Source organism: Cryptomeria japonica, chromosome 7, assembly GCF_030272615.1.
Source record: "Cryptomeria japonica chromosome 7, Sugi_1.0, whole genome shotgun sequence".
Classification (NCBI taxonomy): Eukaryota; Viridiplantae; Streptophyta; class Pinopsida; order Cupressales; family Cupressaceae; genus Cryptomeria; species Cryptomeria japonica.
Window position 1 is genome coordinate 817284105 of NC_081411.1, and position 16748 is coordinate 817300852.

The following is a 16748-nucleotide window of genomic DNA, read 5'->3' on the forward strand; positions in this document are numbered from 1 at the left end:
TATATTTCGCCACTCCATATGAGCTGCTGAAAAGTTGTGAACAACCTGATAATGTGGGAGCCCAATGTGCAAGATGTGTTGCTTCCAAACCTCTTTGTCCATACTCACTTGCATAACCTTAGTTTTGTGCATTTCCAAGTGATCAGAACAGACAACCAACATAGATTCAATTCTGGCAACTCTGGAGAAGTCATCTTTGGTTAAAGATTTTGATTCTTTAACTAGGTTCATCTTTCCTTTGAAATTCTCCACCATATCCACTATCTGGTCGATGGTTTGTCCGTCTTCCTTGAGAAACTGTACATCAATGCACTTCAAATCTTTCTGCATTACCGTAATGAGTTCTTTCAATTCTTTCAACAGCTTAATGGATTCTTTGTGGCCTTGCTTGATGATTGAATTTCTCCATTCAATATTTTCTTTTGCCACATACAATATCTTTTCATCCAAATCTTTTACCGCCTTTTCAGCAAGAAACTTCATGACACCATATATTTGCACATCTTTCATCTGAATCAACACTGTTGCCCATTTGTTCCTTTCTTTTTCCCACGTTGTCACCTCTGTTTCAAGCTCCTGAGTTACAGTTACAACATCCTCGTATACCCTGATCAGATTAGCAATATACCCCGCTCCCTGTTGAATTATGGATTCAAGCCACTCATCGAAGGTTTCTGCCATCATACGATTCCTCTGAACCTTATCCAACAAATTTTGGTTCATGGGCGATTTAGGATCAAAACACAGAGAAATTTGCGACGGGGGTTGTAGACTAGGATGATGTATACAATTGATGTATTCTGCCATCTGTTTAACAACTTGTTTCAGTTCTTGCTTGTCCTTCTCATCCTTCCATGTTCTAGATAACATCCTTTTAGTGGAAGACTCTAAATGTTTTGCGTCAGCAGCTCGAGAAGCAGTTCCTAAATCAATCTTTTCAATGGAAAATTCCTTCTCAGTAGCATTTTCTGGATCTTTGTCTGAAATTGGTTTAGCCATTTCAGCTACCCAATGCCCTATATTCTCATCCACCTCCAACATGGCCTCTGCTTTTAGCCTCTTAGACTTAGATGTTTTTTCGAGGCATCTACTCACCATATCTTCTATTGGAACGCTGATAGGAACCACATTTCATTTCTTGCTGATTGAGGCTCTCAACCATCTAGAAACATTTGGAGATTCCTTTGTTGGTGGTGTCTGATACTATGATGAATCCATGATAGCCAAAGTGGCCACCTGATTGGGATTATCCTCAGGTTGTTCTTTTTGTTTATCTGCCGCATCTTGAGTTGCAGGGATATCTACTACTGGTTCACCCATAATTACTTGTGCTTCTTCACTATCAAGAACTATGATGGCTTCTTGTCTTGTAGGTTCTTTACTTTTCTTCTTATTTCTAGAATAGGTGACTCGAACTGATGAGGAGCCAAATAGTGATTCCTTGAACCTCTTAGTTTGAACCTTCTCACTCTTTGTATTAGTAGCACCTGCAATATCAACAACTATGTCAGAGGAAGAAATGAGTGTTTGTGTAGCAGTATGCGGTTGCTCAACTAATTTCTCAACTGAGGTAGTGGTCAGTCTCATTCCAGATTTATGGTTTCTTAACCACTTTTTTGTTCTCCTTATAACATTAAAGGTTCTGGATTGGATATTTTATTCTTCTCTCCTATCCCAGTCAATTTCAGGAATAGGTTGCTTATGAATTCTTTTATTGAACTCCGGGTCCAATACATCTTCACCTTCCTCTTCATGTACTCCTACTATGTTCATTGATAATTTCATAGTAATGATTTGCCATAAAGTGAACCTTGACCATAATCTTCTTCGGACTTCAAATTCATCACATCAATCTTCCCAGTAGTCTTCTAACTGGGGTTTATGTGAAAAGTTCACATCAACATTTAGATGTTTTATTGCATATCCTTTACTGTCAAACCCCTGCCGAGCAACATAAGGCTGCAGATTCATTTTCTTGAGTTCCACTTCTAAATTCAATGCATCAGAGGTAGTTTTGTAGCTCTAATATCCAAGTTCAATTGGGAAAATTGCTCCACACTCACTTTTCATCCCTAATTTCTTATCAACATGAGCTAACTGTCGGCAGACTTCCAGGAGTACATAACTATCAAGAGTGTGTCTGAGCAATTTGAAAGGTTCATCTTCAAAGCCTCCAATTCTAATATAAGTGAACCTAGGAAATTGAATAAAACAACTCCCATAAGTACTAGTCAATTTTAATGCTTCAGATGACATTCTCTTATTCATATTTCCCTACAATTCAAAAGTTAATCTTCCTACAAAGACATCATTCCATCTCAAGAAGTTTTATGTATACCTCTGTCTCTGCAAGTGTGGATAGAACTCATAGACTTTCATTCCATCAACCCAAGGTTCTTGATATAATCCTGGCCATTCTCTGATGCAGGCTAAAATATAAAACAGGTAGGAAGACATATGAAAACTGGCCATTCCAACAGAATTACTCAAACCCTCATGCAATCTCTCTGCAATTACTTGCGCCCAATCAAGGTATTTCTCGCCAGATAATAACACCTGAATGTAAAAATACATCCAGTCTTCCCAATAGAAGGCATGTGAATTCCCCTTGAGCCTGTTCAAAAGAATTATAATATCCCTCACTTTTGTAATAAAATGCTCCCTTGTCAAGGGTTTAGGTAACCTAGAACCTCCCTTTTGCATTTTAAGGAGCCAATTTCTAGCAATGACACTCCGATAAACACTTTTCTTCTCAGAGAAAAATGCATATGAGGTTCCTATGGACCAATCTTCGTACGGCTCTTTGTGAGGGATCCCAATCGCAACCATTATAGTTTCTCTGTCAATCCGCACTAAAATGTCTCCATTACTGGCCCTAGTACACCTGTTACTAGCATCATATTTTCTCATGCATGCATACACTAATTCTGGGCAAGGAGCAGCGATTGGGAAAGCAGCGGCTTCAACCAAACCGTTGTGAACTATCTTTTCCATCATGGAATTGGCCTCTGGATTCTTAGCCCTTCCTTGAAAATTCTCTAACTCATCCTGAACTAAAGTTGTATCATCTAATTCTGGAAGGGTACTAATTAAGCATGATGTTCGACCCAAGTTCGGAAGAGTTGGTCTCATGTTTGCTTAAAATTGTATCAATCAGACATCATTCAACCCTGAGGAAAATAATTACACTAACCAATTTCAGAGCTAAAACAGAGCAGGGGAGGTAAGTAATTAAGCTCACATGTGTTCACCTTCAAACTGTGTAACCCTCGGAAAACTAAGCTAAATTACCTTCCGTGTCCTTACTCTTTGCCAGCAGCAACAATGATTTTCTTACCTGAGAAGCATCATATTTAAGGATGGAAAACACTGAAAAGTACCAAAGCATGATTTGCCCCGGCTCATTTATCCGTGTAAAACTTCCCATGATTTGATATAGTTCTGACATGCTCATTAATTAAAAATCAATTCCACACAGTCGACATGCTTTCTCATGATTGCTTCCCATAATTATAGTTTGAAAACAAGAAAAACTAGGAATATTCTATTCCCATCACGCCGCCTTTATCTCCTAAACACCATCGGGTTGATTTGAAACAACACTTTGAGCCTTGAACTATTTCAAAAGAAGTTCATTGGTTCAAAGTTCAAAGACAAAAGATCAACACTTGCGGCAAGGAAGAAGGAAACAAAAGAAAATTTCAATGATGCGAAAATGAACCTTGAACCTTGAACCATTCTAGGAGTGGTTCAACGGTTCAAGTTCAAGATGACCACAAGGACTGGCATTAAAGGGACAGTGGCAATACGTAAGACAAAAGACCGATTGAACCTTGAACCTTGAACCCCAAAGGTTCAAAGTTCAAGTTCAATGACTATGCTAATGAAGACTTAGAACTTAATAGACCACATTTCCTTTGAACCAGAATTTTGAACTTTATAAAGGGTTCAACGGATGAGTACGAAACTCAAATTGATGAAGACTTAAGCTTTGCAATACTTAATAAAATGATGACCCCTAATTGATAAGCTATAAGCGGATAAATAAGGGGTAACAACGGCTCTGACTGGGGACTAGGACTGTGAAGGACTAGGAAGGAACTTAGAATCTCTGGTTACGCATTAAAATAAAGATGAGAGCCCAAAATAGACACAGCTAAAAACAACAAAAACCTGAAACAACAAAACTAACACAACAACAACAAAACTAAGTTATGTATAGAAAACGCAGGGAATACCCGCTTACAATTTGTAAAGCTTGAGATCCTGTCCATTATAAGACAGGGGAAGAACAGTACTGTCCACATAAGCCAGCTTGAAGGAATTTGGTCCCTTTACTTCATGAACAAAAAATGGACCTTTCCACAATGACTCAAATTTTCCATGTGCTCCCTTCGGCTCCCTTCATTTGTCCCAGAGTAGGACTTGGTCTCCCTGCATAAATTTCCTTGGCCTGGCTTTGCGATCAAAAATATTTTTAACCCGCTGCTGATGCTCTGTAATGTGATCAACCAGCTTCTCTCTTTCTTCTTCTATTCTAACTAAATGCATAATTCTCTTTTCCAATGCATTTTGAAAATATGTATCTTCAATGACTGTTTGCAATTTAGAAGCTGCCAATTCAAAAGGTGACATACCAATTGCTCGTTTTGGTGAAGTTCTGTCTGCCCACAAAGCTTCATATAGCCTTTTGTGCCAATCTTTAGCATTTTCACTGACCAATTTCTTCATGATATTTATCAGATTTTTATTACTAGACTCTGCCTAACCATTACCCTACGGATAATAGTCAGAGGAATGCACCAAATAAATTCCATGATCATAACAAAACATGGATATTTCATTGGAGGAAAAATTTGCAGCATTATCAGTCACTATCTTCAATGGTACCCCAAAGCGAACCACAATATTTTCCTTTATGAACTCACATACTACTTCTGAGGTTGTTCTCCTAACAGCAACTGCTTCTACCCACTTAGTAAAATAGTCTGTGGCCGTGAGAATATGTGTATGTCCACTGCTAGAGGGGGGTGTCAATGGACCGATGAAATCTAATCCCCACTGCTTGAAAGGTTCTTCCACGACTACTGGTCTGAGAGGTAAAGCAGCTAGTTGCGGTTTTCCTGTAAAGAATTTATATTTGTCACACTTAGCAACCCAGGCGTATGCATCTTTAAACATGCTAGGCCAATAATAGCAGTTCCTTAATATCTTGTAAGCGGTGACTGTAGAAGAGAAATGTCCACCGCAAGCATCATCATGAAATGATTTCAACAAGGCCTCACGCTGTGCTTTATCCAGACACCTTAAGAAAGTTCCATCTAAACCTTTCTTATATAATTTGTCATCAAAAATAACATACTTAGCTACTTTTAACTTTAAGTCTCTTTTCTCTCTGCGAGACAATGCGCAAGACATTCTCCATATGTTAGATAAAAGGATACATCTGTAAACCATTCATCCTACAGGCTAACAAACAGAGCTAATGGCAAACTTTCTTCTTCTTCTTTATTTTCTGCCATTAGGCGACATAATCCTTGTCCACAAACTAACTTTGTCGGCCTGATATCCAAGTCAAATTATTGAACCTTTGAAACCCAAGTTGCTCTATTGTTCATTCCCACTTCTTGCCGAGTCAAGATACTTTTAACGGCAGAATTTGGCACAAAACAAATGAATGAGAATGCAATATATAATACCTGAAATGCTTAACAGCTTTAACAACTGCGAAAGCCTGCTTCTCATTCAGTGAATAGTTTAATTCATGCTTTTTAAGTGGATGCTCATAAATACAATAAGAAACTCTTCACCGAGTTCATTCTTCTGTAGGAGAATACCAGACATGGTATGTTTTGAGGCGTAACAGTAAATGATAAAGTTTTTTTTGAAATCAGGATTAATTAATATTGGAGCATGAGCAATGGCCTTTTTAACCTCTTCAAAAGCTTTCTTTGCTTCCTCCTTCCATTTAAATATTTGTTTTTCACTCATCATTCCTACAATATGTTTAGTGATTTCAGCAAAATCTGGCACAAATCTCCTGAGAAAGCTTACCTGACCAAAGAATGATTTGACACCACTCCTGTCCGATGACAAACTTAGCTGTTGGATAGCTCTAACACGATCAGGATCAATCTTGATACCATCTTGTGAAACTATATGTCCTAAAAGCTTTCCTTCAGTAACACAGAAAACTGATTTCTTTGGGTTAAGAGAAATACCATGATCTCGGCATCTTTGCAACACAGTTTCTAAATCCTTGAAATGATCTTTCCTTTTCTTAGAAAAGACTGTCAAATCATCTAGATACACAACAATGATCTTACCAATCAGGTGACCAAATGAAAGGTTCATTGCTCTTTGGAAAGTGGCTCCAGCGTTTATTAGACTGAAAGGCAAGTGATTATAGGCAAAAGTTCCCCATGGTGTTGTAAAGGTTGTTTTGTGTTGATCTTCTTTTGCCACACTTACTTGATTATATCCAAAGAAACCATCAAGCATTGACATCATTTCGGATCTGGCAACAGCTTGGAGAATGTGATCCATCGCTGGTAAAGGATAATTGTCTTTCAAGCTAGCTTGATTCAGATTCCGAAAATCAACACAAATTCTTATTTCTCCATTTTTCTTATGAACCGAAACAATATTAGCCACCCATGTGGAATGATGGATTGGATAGATAATCCTTGCCTGAAGCATTTTATCTATTTCTCTGAAAATAGCATCTGCAACTTCGGGATTATAATTCCTTAGTTTTTGTCTGAAAGGTGTCACTCCTGGTTTAAGGGGAATATGATGTTGAAATTGGCCATTTCTAAAATCTTTCAAATCTTCATAGGACCAGGCAAAAACATCAAAAAAAACTTCACAACAGTTCAACAAACAAATACCTTTCTTTAGGAGTGCAACATTTACCCAAATTGACCATTTTTGGATTATTTTCATCACCAATATTAATTTTCTCATATTCACCTGATGTATAAGCATTTTGGGAATCAGTTCTTTTTACATACTTGTCATTGCGGTCAAACAGGCTCTCTAAGGTTACTAACCCTTTTGGAATTCGATTCCCTTTAAGCTGGACCACTCCCTCTTTGAAGCTTCCCTTCTCATTTGGACAAAACTCATTGCATTGATTTTCAGAACCTTCAAAATAAGATGAAGCAAACATTGCAGCATTTTGTAAGAACTTATCAATATGTTTATCATCTTCAAACACTTGCCAGAAATCTGAATTATCAGGAACATCAGGATGATATATTACTTCAATTCTATAAACATCAGTACCAAAATCTGGATGTGGAAGTAATAAAGATGTTGATACTGCCAAAGAATCCATGCGGGAATTTTGACTCTTAGGAATATCTTCTATTGAAAATGCATCAAAATACTCAATTTCATCCCAGACTCTATTTCTATAATGTTTAAGCCTCTCATTTTTTACAGAATAACGGCTACAAACCTGATTTACAATCAATTATGCATCACCCTTAGCGCACAATAGTCTAATTCCTCTTTTCTTTGCTTGTTCAATTCCTAGCAATAATGCTTCATATTCTGTAGTGTTATTCGTATTTTTAAACTCTAGTTTAAATGAGAAAGGAATCTTCTCACCTTGTGGAGAAATAAGTACCACTCCAGCGCCAGACCCAGCAAATGCACAGCTTCCATCAAATTCCATTGTCCACAACTCTGTAGCGTGATCAACCACATCTTCTGACGTACCCTTTTTATCATCAGAGAAAAGCAAATAGTTACCAAATTCACATTCCTGATACAATATTTGTGACTTTGGATCATCAGAAGGGAAAACCGTATATTTGGATTTTGGTTAAGGTATGAGAGTAATTTTCTGTTTACCTACCGGAATCACTGCTTTAGACCAGTCCATTTTAATTTCACCACCTAAATCCTTACAAAAGGTTCTGCTTAAGAGCATTCCATAACTTGCAGGAATATCAACAACTAATATAGTTAGCTTTACTCTTTTATTTGGATGAACTGCCAGAGCAACTTGAGCATCTTTAATCTGACCAAGCAAGGGCACCTGTTTTGAATCCATTGAATAACACTTCCCAAAGGTTTTAGTGAGTGAGAGGCCTAATGCTTTGGCAACTGCAGAAGGCATTATATTATCCGAGGCTCCTAAGTCAATGATGCAATTATTGAGCTTATATCCATTGATAAATAAAGACACATAAAATGGCTCAGGTTTTGGATCAGATATGTGCGATGATTCAACTGGTTCATCAACAGATGTCTTAGATGTAGAAGCAGCAGACAATTCCACAGTCTTAACTTCCTTGTTATATTGTGAGGATTCAAGATTTATCAATGGTAAACTTGAGGGCTTCAGTTGAGAATTTCCTTCCTGCACATACTTAATTAGCTTTTCTAATTCTTTAGGATTTAACTTAAGGTATTCAGCAGGTGAGATTTGAATCCTTGATGATTTACAAAACTCCATGATATCAAAAGAAGTATCAGACTCAGAATGCTTGAACCTTTGAACCATTCTCATAATTTCGGTTCATGATTTCTTTACTCTTAGTTAAAGTTTCAGGAGAAGTAGGGGTACTTGTATATTTAAAAGGACGCTGACTCCTAGTAAGAATGACAAAAGAGGAATCTTCAAGGGTCACCAATATATCACCTCCTCTATCTGAATCTGATTCATATTTAAGGAAGTGTATTCCAGAGTCGCCAGGCTGCCCATGAACTTCTCCTTCTGAACCAAGTTCACTTATGACTTCTCTTGTACTAAGCATTTGTGCATGTCGTACCATTTCGGGGCATGAACTACCATCATGATCATCTGTTAAATGAAAAACACACACGTTTCCTCTATGTGGTGGTGGTTCAATGGCTAGTCTTTGTTGAACTAGAGGAAGTTGTAGAGTTTTATTCCCAACCCCTGTAGGTTGATTATTAATTCTTCTTGGAACATCTTGATAAGGTTGAGGATAGGAAGTACTAGCCTTAGGTAGCTTCCTTTTGAGAGCAATTACATCATTCATCAATCTCTGGATTACAGGGTCAGATGAAGTTGTGGAAGTTGATGACTGCGAAGTAGCAGTTTGAATTTCTCTCTTCCACTTTCCCGCATTAATTAAATCATGCTCTAACTCTACTACAAAAGTTTTGGCAGCGGCTAAATCTTGTACTCTTTGCCTACGAATAAAGAAACTTATTTCTGCAGGCATTGCATTGATAAAGAAACACTTCAAATTATCATCAGAAGGCCTTTGATTAGCTGGAATCTTATGAACAATTTTATCAAATTTCACCACAAAATCCCTCATTGTTTCAAGAATCTCTTTTTTTAATTGGGCTAACTGGGCTAGGAGGGAATGCTCATCTTCTGCTACTTTGAACCTAGCCTCGAACCTAGTTTTCAAATCTTGCCAATTTGTTATTACACCATTCGGCAAATGATAAAACCAATCAGCTACTCCATTAGTTAATGTCTGTACAAACAACCTTATTGCTACATCTTCATGTTGAACAGCTAAAACCCCACATGCAACATTAAATGCATTTAAATGTTCATCAACTGTCACTCTTCCATCACCATTGAACCTGGGTAAGTGTTCTCTAGACCCTTTAGGCAAAGAATGCAAATTAGCACCAAGAGCAAGTGGTCCTACAGCTGGACCCCACGGATTATTCCCAGCCATGGGAAGTAAAATATTCAAAGGAGTAGGATTAATTACAGAAGGAAGGGTAACACCATGCAAGGTTAAGGCGTGACAAATAGAAGTTTGGGGGAAAACAGGGGAAGAACTTGGGGGTCTACTTCTTGCTCTTCTTTTGGGTGTAAAGAAAGGGAAAAAGTTCAAATTTTGCAAGTCTTGAAAAATTGGATCAAATATCCCTTCACGCCTTTGAGACCTAGTGTACCTTCTTGGCTCCAGTGTGCTCACGATTCACAAGTTCAAGTAAACTGGCAACAGATCACTTATATTGCCTGTGGCTATGTAACTAGTCTTATTATTCGACTCCCCAGCAGAGTCGCCAAAAAATCTATTAGTTAACAGATTGGATTTCCCAAAATTTATTAACAAATACTCATGTTCGCCCAGGAAGAAACCAATGAAAACCAACAGTTGGGTAAATAATGTTAATTTACCCTCTGCATAAGGGTACAACTTTCCATATAATATTCAATGAATTTTGACCAAATTTTATCATATAATTCACTTTTAACCAGAAAGCAAAGAAAGGCTTTAACATTCACTTGTCAACACAAAATGAACGCCTCACAACAATTATCGGAATACATAACAAAACATTAAACTTCAAATAATGATTACCCTATATAAAGTGATCAAAATATTTGAACTCTGATTGATACTCGTTCATGCCTCATAGGACAAGGGGAATCTGAATATTCAAATGCTTTCAGCTAATTTCATTCATTAGATTGATTCACAGACTTGATATTAGATAAAAATTAGAGAAAGGAATCCAATACATGAACATATAAATATCCCAATAGAAATCTTTTATATATTCAAATGCACAGGTTTCAAAAGTTGTATCAGACATTCCATTCCATTCAAAGATGGAGCATTTCACTGAAATTAACAAGTAAAACAGTCTGTTCTCTCAATTTTTTACAAAATTTCATGGATCCTCACCAAAAAATCCATTACTAATATTTATAACCACCAAGCTAACCTAATAGCTAAATACAAAGCTTCAAAAGGCAACCGTTCGTAACTGAAATTAACTAAAACGGCCAAGAGCCGTAAACAGAGCTATAATTGCAGAACAGGAAATGGTTCTTGATTTGTCTTATTGGTGTGTTGTGCCACGTATATTTCGCCACTCCATATGAGCCGCTGAAAAGTTGTGAACAACCTGATAATGTGGGAGCCCAATGTGCAAGATGCGTTTCTTCCAAACCTCTTTGTCCATACTCACTTGCATAACCTTAGTTTTGTGCGATTCCAAGTGATCAGAACAAACAACCAACATAGATTCAATTCTGGCAACTCTGGAGAAGTCATCTTTGGTTAAAGATTTTGATTCTTTAACTAGGTTCATCTTTCCTTTGAAATTCTCCACCATATCCACTGTCTACTCGATGGTTTGTCTATCTTCCTTGAGAAACTATACATCAATGCACTTCAAATCTTTCTGCATTACCGTAATGAGTTCTTTCAATTCTTTCAACAACTTAATGTATTCTTTGTGGCCTTGCTTAATGATTGAATTTCTCCATTCAATATTTTCTTTTGCCACATACAATATCTTGTCATCCAAATCTTTTACCGCCTTTTCAGCGAGAAACTTCATGACACCATATTTTTGCACATCTTTCATCTGAATCAACATTGCTGCCCATTTGTTCCTTTCTTTTTCCCACGTTGTCACCTCTGTTTCAACCTCCTGAGTTACAAGTACAACATCCTCATATACCCTGATCAAATTAGCAATATACCCTGCTCCCTGTTGAATTATGGATTCAAGCCACCCATCGAAGGTTTTCGCCATCATACAATTCCTTTGAACCTTATCCAACAAATTTTGGTTCATTAGCGATTTAGGATCAAAACACAGAGAAATTTGCGACAGGAGTTGCGGACTAGGATGATGTATGGCATTGATGTATTCTGCCATCTGTTTAACAGCTTGTTTTAGTTCCCACTTGTCCTTCTCATCCTTCCATGTTCTAGATAACATCCTTTTAGTGGAAGACTCTATATTTTTTGCGTCAGCAACCCTAGAAGCAGTTCCTAAATCAATCTTTTCAATGGAAAAGTCCTTCTCAATAGCATTTTCTAGATCTTTGTCCGAAATTGGTTTAGCCATTTCAGCTACCCAATGCCCTGTATTCTCATCCACCTCCAACATGCCTCTGCTTTTAGCCTCTTAGACTTAGACATTTTTCCGAGGCATCTACTCACCATATCTTCTATTGGAACGCTGATAGGAACCACATTTCATTTCTTGCTGATTGAGGCTCTCAACCATCTAGAAACATTTGGAGATTCCTTTGTTGGTGGCGTCTGATACTCTGATGAATCCATGATAGCCAAAGTAGCCACCTGATTGGGATTATCCTCAGGTTGCTCTTTTTGTTTATCTGATGCATCTTGAGTTGCAGGGATATCTGCTATTGGTTCACCCATAATTACTTGTGCTTCTTCACTATCAAGAATTATGATGGCTTCTTGTCTTGTAGGTTTTTTACTTTTCTTCTTATTTCTGGAACGGGTGACTCGAACTGATGAGGAGCCAATTAGTGATTCCTTGAACCTCTTAGTTTGAACCTTCTCACTCTTCGTATCAGCAGCATCTACAATATCAACAACTATGTCAGAGGAAGAAATGAGTGTTTGTGCAGCAGTATGCGGTTGCTCAACTAATTTCTCAACTGAGGTAGTGGTCAATCTCATTCCAGATTTACTTTTTCTTAACCACTTTTATGTTCTCCTTATAACATTAAAGGTTCTGGATTGGATATTTTCTTCTTCTCTCCTATCCCAGTCAATTTCAGGAATAGGTTGCTTATGAATTCTTTTATTGAACTCCGGGTCCAATACATCTTCACCTTCCTCTTCATGTACTCCTGCTATGTTCATTGATAATTTCATAGTAATGATTTTCCATAAAGTGAACCTTGACCATAATCTTCTTCGGACTTCAAATTCATCACAGCAATCTTCCCAGTAGTCTTCTAACTGGGGTATATGTGAAAAGTTCACATCAACATTCAGATGTTTTATTGCATATCCTTTATTGTCAAACCCCTATCGAGCAACATAAGGCTGCAGATTCATTTTCTTGAGTTCCACTTCTAAATTCAATGCATCAGAGGGAGTTTTGCAGCTATAATATCCAAGTTCAATTGGGAAAATTGTTACAGACTCACTTTTCATCCCTAATTTCTTATCAACATAAGCTAACTATCGGTAGACTTCTAGGAATACATAACTATCAAGAGTATATCTGGGCAATTTGAAAGGTTCATCTTCAAAGCCTCCAATTCTAATATAAGTGAACCTAGGGAATTGAATAAAACAACTCCCATAAGTACTAATCAATTTTAATGCTTCAGATGACATTCTCTTATTCATATTTCCCTACAGTTCAAAAGTTAATCTTCCTACAAAGACATCATTCCATCTCAAGAAGTTTTCTATATACCTCTATCTCTGCAAGTGTGGATAGAACTCATAGACTTTCATTCCATCAACCCAAGGTTCTTGATATAATCCTGGCCATTCTCTGATGCAGGCTAAAATATAAAACAGGTAGGAAGACATATGAAAACTGGCCATTCCAACAGAATTACTCAAACCCTCATGCAATCTCTCTGCAATTACTTGCGCCCAATCAAGGTATTTCTCGCCAGATAATAACACCCGAATGTAAAAATACATCCAGTCTTCCCAATAGAAGGCATGTGAAATCCCCTTGAGCCTGTTCAAAAGAATTATAATATCCCTCACTTTTGTAATAAAATGCTCCCTTGTCAAGGGTTTAGGTAACCTAGAACCTCCCTTTTGCATTTTAAGGAGCCAATTTCTAGCAATGACACTCCAATAAACACTTTTCTTCTCAGAGAAAAATGCATATGAGGTTCCTATGGACCAATCTTCATACGGCTCTTTGTGAGGGATCCCAATCGCAGCCATTATAGTTTCTCTGTCAATCCGCACTAAAATGTCTCCATTACTGGCCCTGATACACCTGTTACTAGCATCATATATTCTCATGCATGCATACACTAATTCTGGGCAAGGAGCAGCAATTGGGAAAGCAACGGCTTCAACCAGACCGCTGTGAACTATCTTTTCCATCATGGAATTGGCCTCTGGATTCTTAGCCCTTCCTAGAAAATTCTCTAACTCATCCTGAACTAAAGTTGTATCATCTAATTCTGGAAGGGTACTAATTAAGCATGATGTTCGACCCAAGTTCAAAAGAGTTGGTCTCATGTTTGCTTAAAATTGCATCAATCAAACAGCATTCAACCCTGAGGCAAAGAATTACACTAACCAATTTCAGAGCTAAAACAGAGCAGGGGAGGTAAGTAATTAAACTCACCTGTCTTCACCTTCAAACTGTGTAACCCTCGGAGAAACTGAGCTAAATTACCTTCCGCGTCCTTACTCTTCGCCAGTAGCAACAATGATTTTCTTACCTGAGAAGCATCATATTTAAGGACGAAAAACACTGAAAAGTACCAAAGGATGCTTCACCCCAGCTCATTTATTCATGTAAAACTTCCCATGATTTGATATAGTTCTGACATGCTCATTAATTAAAAATCAATTCCACATAGTCGACATGCTTTCTTATAATTGCTTTCCATAATTATAGTTTGAAAACAAGAAAAACTAGGAATATTCTATTCCCATCGTGCCTCCTTTATCTCCTAAACACCATCGGGTTGATTTGAAACAACGCTTTGAACCTTGAACTATTTCAAAAGAAGTTCATTGGTTCAAATTTCAAAGACAAAAGATCAACACTTGCGGCAAGGAAGAAGGAAACAAAAGAAAATTTCAATGATGCGAAAATGAACTTTGAACCTTGAACCATTCCAGGAGTGGTTCAATGGTTCAAGTTCAAGACGACCACAAGGACTAGCATTAAAGGGACAGTCGCAATACATAAGACAAAAGACCGATTGAACCTTGAACCTTGAACCCGAAAGGTTCAAAGTTCAAGTTCAATGACTATGCTAATGAAGACTTAGAACTTAATAGACCATATTTCCTTTGAACCAAAATTTTGAACTTTATAAAGGGTTCAACGAACGAGTACGAAACTCAAATTGATGAAGACTAAGCTTTGCAATACTGAATAAAATGATGACCCCTAATTGATAAGCTATAAGCGGATAAATAAGGGGTAACACCTAGATCAGTTTGGAAGTCCAAAAAAGAAGGAAGAAGAAAATTTTGCTATCTTCCTACTCTGGGTTGATTAAATAGTCAATAACGTCAAAGGACTTGGTGAAGAGATGAAAGAAGTGGTGATTATAAAAAAGGTAATTAGATCCTTAAGGTGAGAATAGTTGCTTGGATCTGCATAAGCAGACAAATCTATTCAATTTTCAAAGGTGGAGTTCAAGAAGAAGGAAATTTAAGGCTGACATTATGCCCCCATGACCTATTCACGGTTAATTTCAGTGTTCCAAATGAATACATTAGAATATTACATTGTGCACTAGTTGGAGGAAGTGTATGGATGTTGTGGAAAAGTATAGAGAATATCAATGCACATATTATTCCTCACAAGGAAGAAAGAGCTATAGTAGATCAATCGACGTGGCCTTTGACATTGATGTCAAAAGGGGAGAAAGGAAGCCAAAATGTTATGCTATTTAGGGAGAAAAGGATTATGGGAGAGAAATGATTCTAAAGAAGAAGTCAAAATGTTCAAGAAGCACAAAAACCAAACTTTAGAAGAAAGGAATTCCAATTACATTGGAAGCTCAAATTTGCTACATAGGGGAAGCACCAAAATTATTCTCAGTGGAATAATTTTGTTGGTGAAATTTTGTTGTTTCCCATTAATGATAGAGGGGGATATCCGGGAATATTATGTTGTCATTTATGTTAAGGTATTTGGAGGTTGTTGTAAGTTGAATTACTTCTAACATGACATGCAAAACATATAAAGGAGTTAGTCATGGATGTGCATGAAATATCATTATGTTCCCCTGGATTTCAAGGGTTTAAAAGGTATAGTAATTTTAACTATCATCATGCCTTGTCAAAGTATTTGTGATCCAAATGATTAGGGTGAAGCTATTTTGGATATATCTTTTGCAATATATCACTAGTATCATCTTAATTTGTTTTAGTTGTTGGTAGAGATCACAAAGTATCTATGTTATGTTTCTAATTGTGGTATGTCTCTAAGGTCTATTGCTCAAAAACTATATATGCATTGGCACAATGTTTTGTACCCCATTCTACCATAGTGATTTTTTGACACTTGCAGTTTGTAAGATAAGTAAGGTTACACACAAAGACAAATATATTCAATTTTTAAAGGTGGAGCTCAAGAATAAGGAAAGTTAAAGTTGATATTATGCTCACTACTCATTCTTGTTCATAGCTTGTTTTGACACTTCAGATAAATGCATTAGAATATTACACTATGCACCAACTAGATGAAGCATATGGATGTTCATTGTTGCCAATTTAGTGTGTTGGGTAATGCAAAGTGTGTCCCCACTCTAAGAGTAACATGCGAGATTTAGGACCTAGCTAACTACATGTTTGATTGAGAAACTTACTTGTGGCCAACTTCCAGATATTGTAAATATGATATAGGCTAACATAAGGTAATTATTATTGGAATGATTTTTTTTTTAATTAGATTCACTCCAATTTGTAGATTATTCGTTGTGTTAGTAGAAATTATAACCATAGAAAAACTTGTGCAAGTTATCTACTCAAGTTGGGTTAAGTGTGCAAACTCAATTGAAGATCTTAAACACACTGAGAGAGTGTTTTGAAGTTGGTCCAATCATATTGAGGGTTCAACCTTGAAGGTCTACATAACATATCTTTCATATATATCTTTATGTATTTGAGATTGATACCTCTAATTTTGAGTTGATGCTAAGATCTTAGATTAGAAGATATGTTTCTCTTGTAAGTTGGCACTTGGAAATGTATTTGGAGATTGGTGTCTCCATCTAAGGATAAAATTCCTATAGGTTAGTGCTTGCCAAATATTGTAAGTTATTTAATATATTTTATGAGATTGGATTTAGA